The following is an 8,157-nucleotide window of genomic DNA, read 5'->3' on the forward strand; positions in this document are numbered from 1 at the left end:
GGAAGACAGACAATTCTGACGAATTCCAGACTCCAGCAATCAAAACAAAGCTATGTGGGAAATCTCACGTTTCTTCTTTAACCGGAAGAAATTATTCCCAGTCAGAAAAGAGCCTTCTGACTGAATTTAAACTGAATAAGTTTCATCCAAGACGGAGCTCGTCTCAGAGGCTGCACAGGCGTAGGGATCCTCCTGGGAAGTCCCAAGACTAAGGCACCCTTAAAGCCCCTTCCTATAATTGGACAACCCTTTTATAGAGTGGGAGTAGATTTGGTGGGCCCTTTTTCCAAACCCACAAGGCATGGCAAGAAATATCTATTGGTGGTGGTAGATTTTGCCACCAGGTACCCAGACGCGGAAGCATTAAGATCCGTAGAAGCCCCTGTAGTGGCAGAGGCTTTGTTAAAAATCTTTATGAGGCTGGGTTTCCCTCATGAAGTGCTGACGGATCAAGGCAGTGTATTCATGGGAGAAGTGATGCAATGTATGTGGAAGTGTTGTGGTCTAAAACATCTAAAGACCACCACTTACCATCCAGCCACTAACGGATTGACTGAGAGATTTAATGGGGTTCTGAAGGGCATGATAAGAAGTTATGTTCAAGATCACCCACAAGACTGGGATGAACGTTTGGGGTGCTTCTTATTCACGTACAGAGAAGTCCCTCAGGAGTCAACAGGCTTCTCACCCTTTGAACTGATGTTCACTAGAAAAGTGAGGGGACCTTTGGAACTGTTAAAAAATTCATGGGAAGGAACCCTGGGAGAGTACAAAACATCTGTAGTTGATTTTGTATTAGACTTCCGCAGCAAATTAACATCGATGATGGAAGCTGTACAAAAGAATTTGAGTCAAGCTCAGGAGAAGCAAAGTTACTGGTATGACAGAACAGCCAGGGAACGTGTGTATGATGTGGGAGATATGGTTATGGCATTCATACCCAGGAAACATGATAAATTACAGGCTAACTGGGAGGGACCATATACCATAAGAGAAACGCTTGACACAGTGACGTATGTAATTACCACAGACCAATTAAACAAAAACAAAGTGGTTCATGTAAATATGTTGAAACCTTACCATACCAGGGATGCAAAGGTGTTGCAAGTTACCTTATTCCCTGAGGGAAGTGGGCCTGGACTTCCAGATTTGGTACAGGAAAGCAAAGACAAAGGAGGGGTAGGTCAAGTGGAATGGTCGGAGGAGGTGAAAGAAGTAAAGGAAAAGATTCTGAGAGTTTTGAAAAACTATGGAGATCTCTTTAGTAATAAACCTGGCCGAACCAGTATAGCCAGACATTCCATTGATACTGGAAAACATGCCCCAATCAGATCTGTTCCGTACCGTGTGAATGGGAAAATCACCCCCTTATGGAGCAAGGTGGAGGCAATACAATCGTGGCCTATCCCCTTAACTAAAAAACAAGTTAGGGCATTTCTAGGTGTGGCTGGTTTTTATAGAAAGTTTGTGAAAGATTTTGGGGAAATAGCAACCCCCTTGCATGAGTTGACAAAGAAAAAGTGTTCTGAGCGTGTGGTATGGACGGATGAATGTCAGAAGGCTTTTGATCTGCTGAAGCAAGCCTTGTGCCAAGGACCTATATTGATAGCACCAGACTATGAGCAACCATTCATCGTGGCTACGGATGCGTCGGACCTCGCGCTGGGAGTCGTCCTGCTGCAGGAGAGAGAAGGCACCAGACATCCAGTGGCGTATCTGAGTCGCAAGCTGACGTCGAGGGAGAAAACCTATTCGTCGGTCCAAAAGGAGTGCCTAGCGGTCGTGTGGGGACTGAACAAGTTGCGCCCATACGTGTGGGGACGAAGATTTACGGTGACGACTGACCATCGGGCCTTGTTATAGTTACAGACTATGAAAAACCATAATGCTGCAGAGGTGGTCCTGGGCCTTACAAGACTATCAAGTGGACTTCAAGTTCATCAAAGGCAAGGACAATGTATTGGCCGATGGACTTTCAAGGCAAGTGGCCGGGACTCCAGTGATGTGACGCAGACGTAGGAACAAAAAAGACATTTTCCCCATAAAGACTTGGTTTTATTGTTAACGCGGCGTATGAATCCTAGAGCAGGAATAATACTCTGCCGTTATTTTTAAGTGTCATGGCCCCGTCAGAGGACTCCTCAGATGAGGACGACTCGGGAGTAACAGCAGCAGACCCAGGAGCAGCAGACTCAGAAGGAGACACAGAGGAGCCTCCTGAGAATCCAGCTCCTTCTGCCCCTCAGCTGCAGAGCACCCCAGATACAGCAGAGTCCCTGCAGCCAGACACAGACAGTGAACAGGATACTCCCCCCTCACCTGCAGAACGTAGACAGCAGAAGGTCAGGCAGAAGAGAGGCAGGCCTGTCTCCTTAAGGCCCAAACGCTGAGGGCTCACACCTGCTGTCAACCTTGCTCTTTATAAGGCACACCTTGGCTGCAGCTTGTTGCTGACTGCAACATCAGGCGTGGCTTGTGTGTTCCTAGTTTCCTGGCACCCGCTTTCGGACTGACCCCTTGGCACTTGATCCCGGACCTCTACTGACCTCGCTTCTGGACTCCGGACTCGGCAAGTACGCTTTGGACAAGCCTGGCCCTTATCAGATTCCCTCCTCCTAAGACCTGGCAGATTTATGGCCAGACTGCCAACTAAGGACTGTGCTTCCCTGCCAACCACCCAGGAATTTCCAGCCCCCACCAGCACTGCTCACGCAGTGTAGAGCTGACATTAAGGGGGGGAAATGTGATGTTCCTGTATTAATGTATATATGGCAAGTGCTGTTTGTATAGAAGATATGTGGTAAGTGGAATGAAAGAGGAGGGGGGAGTAAATGAGCAGTAGAATGCTGGATGATTGGCTGAGTGTTTGGATGGCTGAGAGTATAAATGGAAGGATGACAGTTGAATCTGGGTGGACGTTAGTGGGTTGTTTTGGTGGAGTTTGGAGGTGGGTGTGAGTTGATGTATGTCAGGAGAGTGTGGAGAAAGAGGGAGGTGGAGTTTGGATTAGTAATAAGTCAAATATCACAGTAATAGATGAAACCATAAGCTTGTAGATCATTATCAAAGTTATCTTGTTATTAATGTTATTTAATAAATACTATTTTGGTTTACCGAAGGCCTGATCCTTGGCTGGGGTTTCACAGACCAGAAGGGAGGGTAAGGTAATGACCAAGGCTGAAGGGAAACAGTAACAAATGGTGGCAGCGGTGAAGAGGAGAAGATAACATTATAAGTATCCAGAGCAACCCCGAGTTATGAGTTATCTGCATTGATACAAGGGGGTTGGGAACAGCATAGGCACGCAGTCACGAATGTAACCGGATAGAGAGACTCAGGCAAGGTCTCTGGGAACATTGGTCGTAGAACGTGACTGGTGGTGCTGCCTAGCAGGGGGATCTATTGAGATCTGTGCTAGAGCGGAGAGAGAAACCATAAAAAAGGACAGTCCGGACTGGTGGAGTCCCTGGTGGTGCCTAGTGAAAGGCAGTAGCCACGAGCAGGTAGGAACCTGACAGGGAGAGCCAGGGAAGGGCGTCACAGGCCCCTCTGCTCCCCTTCTGCGATTTGCGGCAGCATCACTGCCGCAGATAGCACAGCAAGAGCTTTAGAGCCCCCACATCCCTGCCATGAGCCAAGATGGCAGCAGAGGCTTCAGCCCCTTGGGAAAACCTCGGCCGCCATCTTGGTTAAGGGCAGCACTGTGTGCGAAACCGCACAACAAAAAACGCAAAACGTTCTGCTACCATCAGAGCCAGGATGTGAGGAGCAGGTCCTGGTCAGTATCAGCGCAACAGCTTGATGACTTTCCTACTTTCCTAGCTGCTTTCCTACTTTTTTCCTACTTTCCTAGCTGCTCCACGAGCTAGAGGGAGCCCCAGCTGACGAAGCATCAAGGCCCCAGCTGACAAAGCTGACAAAGCGTCAAGGCGAGTTAAGCAGCAGAGCGAAAAGAGGGTAAGTAGCTCCCATTTATTCCCATTTATTCCATTATTTAATTGAATTAAAACAGCTCAGAGAAATAAGCAATAAGGGCAACCTAAGGTCACCCTGAGCTAGGAGCCAAATCCTGAAAGAACCTATATCTTAGCAGACAGATCCTAGGAGAAGGAAGCCTATAGAAAGCTAGTGTTCAACACCACCCTAGCAGGAAAGCTTCAGGGGACACTGTAAATAAGGCTAAATTCCAGTCGGAGAGTAGGGGAAAAAGGAAACTCCACCGATACATACAGGGAGAGAGTCAGCTCAGTCCTTGCTAAAAAGGGCAGCTTCAGCCTTCCTGAAACACAACCACAAGCTCTGTTTCCCTAGGTTAAAGAAAGGTCAGGCTGTTCTTGGTGGGAAAACAACAAACACAAAAGACTTGCCTGGAAGGCGCAGCCCCTTGATTAGATTAAAAGCAGCCAAAAGCTTAAACAGCCCCGCCCCTTGCTCAGGAAGGAAGCCTGCCTTCCTGCCTTCAAAGGAAGGAAGCCTTAGAGAATACTAAAGAGTTAAGCCCCAGCTGATAGCCATCAGCCTCAAGTAACACATCATTGGCTGGCAGCAGTAGCTGGGAGGAACCAGCCACACATATAAAGTCAGAGCACCCTAGCGAGGGAGCCCCAGCTGACCAAGCGTCAAGGCGAGTTAAGCAGCAGAGCGAGTTCAGCAGCAGGGCGAGGAGGCCAGGGCCCCCCACTCTGCCCTTCTGTTCCCTGACCTCAACTAAACCACAGACTCCAACCCATTGACGTAATAAACCTCAAACAAAACTATGCAGGTAAGAAGCCAGCAGGCGTGTGGGGGCTTTCCAGTGTTTTGCACAGCCTGCAGCATGTACGACTATCTGCCTGTTGGACAGAAGTCGTGGGTGTGCTCTCGCTGCAATGAGCTCCTGGCTCTCCGGGAACGACTTCATTTCCTTGAGGCCAAGGTGGCAGACCTGGAAAAGCTGAGAGAGGCAGAGAGGTGTGTGGAGGAGGCCTTCAGGGACGTTATAGCTGTGTCCCACTCCAACGATGATAGCTCTCCTGCTATCATGGAGAACGATGGTCTCGGGGAAGGAGAGCATCCAGCTGAGGAAGAGGGAAACGATCCCTTAGAAGGGACCCATTCCTTGGGGGATGAGCAGCTATCCTCTCGTGCCGAGGATATGTCTCCAGGGGGTGGAGGGATCCTTGTAGTGGGTGATTCGATCATTAGGAACATAGACAGTGGGGTGTGTGATGGGCGTGTAGACCGCAAGGTGTTTTGCCTGCCTGGTGCAAAGGTTGCAGATATCGCCCGTCGTTTAGATAGTTTGGTAGACAGTGCTGGGGAGAAGTCAGTGGTCGTGGTGCACATTGGCACCAACGACATGGGGAAACGCAGCCGTGAGGTCCTGGAAGCAAAATTTAGGTTGCTAGGTAGGATGCTGAAAGCCAGGACCTCCAAGGTGGCTTTCTCTGAAATGCTACCGGTTCCACGCGCAGGACCAGCCAGACAGGCCCAGCTTTGCAGTCTCAATGCGTGGATGAGACGATGGTGTCGGGTGGAAGGGTTTAGATTTATTAGGCACTGGGGAACATTTTGGGAAAAGCCGGGCCTGTACAAAAGGGACGGGCTCCACTTGAACCAGAATGGAACCAGACTGCTGGCACTTAAAATTAAAAAGGTAGCAGAGCAGCTTTTAAACTGACTGAGAAGGGAAAACCCGACAGGAGCTGAGAAAGGTCCGGTTCGAAATAAACCTCCCCCCTGGGATAAAAACCAAAGAAATGACGAAATTTTAAAAGGGGTAGGCCTAGAAGTAGGCATTGTGAGAGCAGGGGCACAGGATATAAATTCAGAAGAGCAAAATTACCACAGGCCAAACCACAAGTGCCAAAGACACTTGAAGAGAGACACTGCTTACAAGTGCCTGTACGCTAATGCTAGGAGCCTCCGAACCAAGATGGGAGAACTGGAGTGCTTGGTCTTAGAGGAGAGCATTGATATAGTGAGCATAACGGAGACCTGGTGGAATGGAGAAAATCAGTGGGATACGGTTATCCCTGGATATAAACTATATCAGAAGGACAGGGAAGGACGTATTGGTGGCGGAGTCGCTCTATACGTGAAAGAAGGCATTGAATCCAGCAAGCTCGAAACCCCAAAAGAGGCAGACTCCTCCACAGAATCGTTGTGGGTGGTGATACCATGCCCCAGGAGGGACTTAATACTAGGAATGATCTATCGTCCCCCTGATCAAAATGCTCAGGGAGACCTTGAGATGAGATATGAAATTGAGGAAGCATCCAAACTAGGAAATGTGGTAGTAATGGGTGACTTCAACTACCCGGACATAGACTGGCTGCATATGTGTTCCAGTCATGACAAAGAAGCAGTTTCTAGATATTCTAAATGACTATGCCCTAGATCAGTTGGTCACGGCAACCTGGACTTAATCCTCAGTGGGGACCGGGACCTGGTGCGAGATGTAAGTGTTGTTGAACCGATTGGGAGCAGTGACCACAGTGCTATTAAATTAAACATACATGTAACTGGCCAATTGCCAAGAAAATCCAACACGGTCACATTTGACTTCAAAAGAGGAAACTTCACAAAAATGAGGGGATTGGTAAAAAGAAAGCTGAAAAACAAAGTCCAGAGGGTCACATCACTCGAAAATGCTTGGAAGTTGTTTAAAAACACTATATTAGAAGCTCAACTGGAGCGCATACCGCAGATCAGAAAAGGTACCGCCAGGGCCAAGAAGATGCCAGCATGGTTAACGAGCAAAGTCAAAGAAGCTCTTAGAGGCAAAAAGTCTTCCTTCAGAAAATGGAAGTCTTGTCCAAATGAAGAAAATAAAAAAGAACACAAACTCTGGCAAAAGAAATGCAAGAAGACAATAAGGGATGCTAAAAAAGAATTTGAGGAGCACATTGCTAAGAACATAAAAACCAACAACAAAAAATTCTATCAATACTTTCAAAGCAGGAGACCATCTAGGGAGGCGATTGGACCCTTGGATGATAAGGGAGTCAAAGGTGTCCTAAAGAACGATAAGGAGATTGCAGAGAAGCTAAATGAATTCTTTGCATCTGTCTTCACAGTGGAAGATATAGGGCAGATCCCTGAACCTGAACTAACATTTGCAGGAAGGGATTCTGAGGAACTGAGACAAATAGTGGTAACGAGAGAGGAAGTTCTAAGCTTAATGGACAATATAAAAACTGACAAATCACCGGGCCCGGATGGCATCCACCCGAGAGTTCTCAAAGAACTCAAAGGTGAAATTGCTGATCTGCTAACTAAAATATGTAACTTGTCCCTTGGGTCCTCCTCCGTGCCTGAGAACTGGAAAGTGGCAAATGTAACGCCAATATTCAAAAAGGGATCCAGACGGGATCCCGGAAATTACAGGCCAGTTAGCTTAACTTCTGTCCCTGGAAAACTGGTAGAAAGTATGATTAAAGCTAGATTAACTAAGCACATAGAAGAACAAGCCTTGCTGAAGCAGAGCCAGCATGGCTTCTGCAAGGGAAAGTCCTGTCTCAGTAACCTATTAGAATTCTTTGAGAGTGTCAACAAGCATATAGATAGAGGTGATCCAGTGGACATAGTGTACTTAGACTTTCAAAAAGCGTTTGACAAGGTACCTCACCAAAGGCTTCTGAGGAAGCTTAGCAGTCATGGAATAAGAGGAGAGGTCCTCTTGTGGATAAGGAATTGGTTAAGAAGCAGAAAGCAGAGAGTAGGAATAAATGGACAGTTCTCCCAATGGAGGGCTGTAGAAAGTGGAGTCCCTCAAGGATCGGTATTGGGACCTGTACTTTTCAACTTGTTCATTAATGACCTAGAATTAGGAGTGAGCAGTGAAGTGGCCAAGTTTGCTGATGACACTAAATTGTTCAGGGTTGTTAAAACAAAAAGGGATTGCGAAGAGCTCCAAAAAGACCTCTCCAAACTGAGTGAATGGGCAGAAAAATGGCAAATGCAATTCAATATAAACAAGTGTAAAATTATGCATATTGGAGCAAAAAATCTGAATTTCACATATACGCTCATGGGGTCTGAACTGGCGGTGACCGACCAGGAGAGAGACCTCGGGGTTGTAGTGGACAGCACGATGAAAATGTCGACCCAGTGTGCGGCAGCTGTGAAAAAGGCAAATTCCATGCTAGCGATCATTAGGGAAGGTATTGAAAATAA

Source organism: Rhineura floridana, chromosome 3, assembly GCF_030035675.1.
Source record: "Rhineura floridana isolate rRhiFlo1 chromosome 3, rRhiFlo1.hap2, whole genome shotgun sequence".
Taxonomy (NCBI): domain Eukaryota; kingdom Metazoa; phylum Chordata; class Lepidosauria; order Squamata; family Rhineuridae; genus Rhineura; species Rhineura floridana.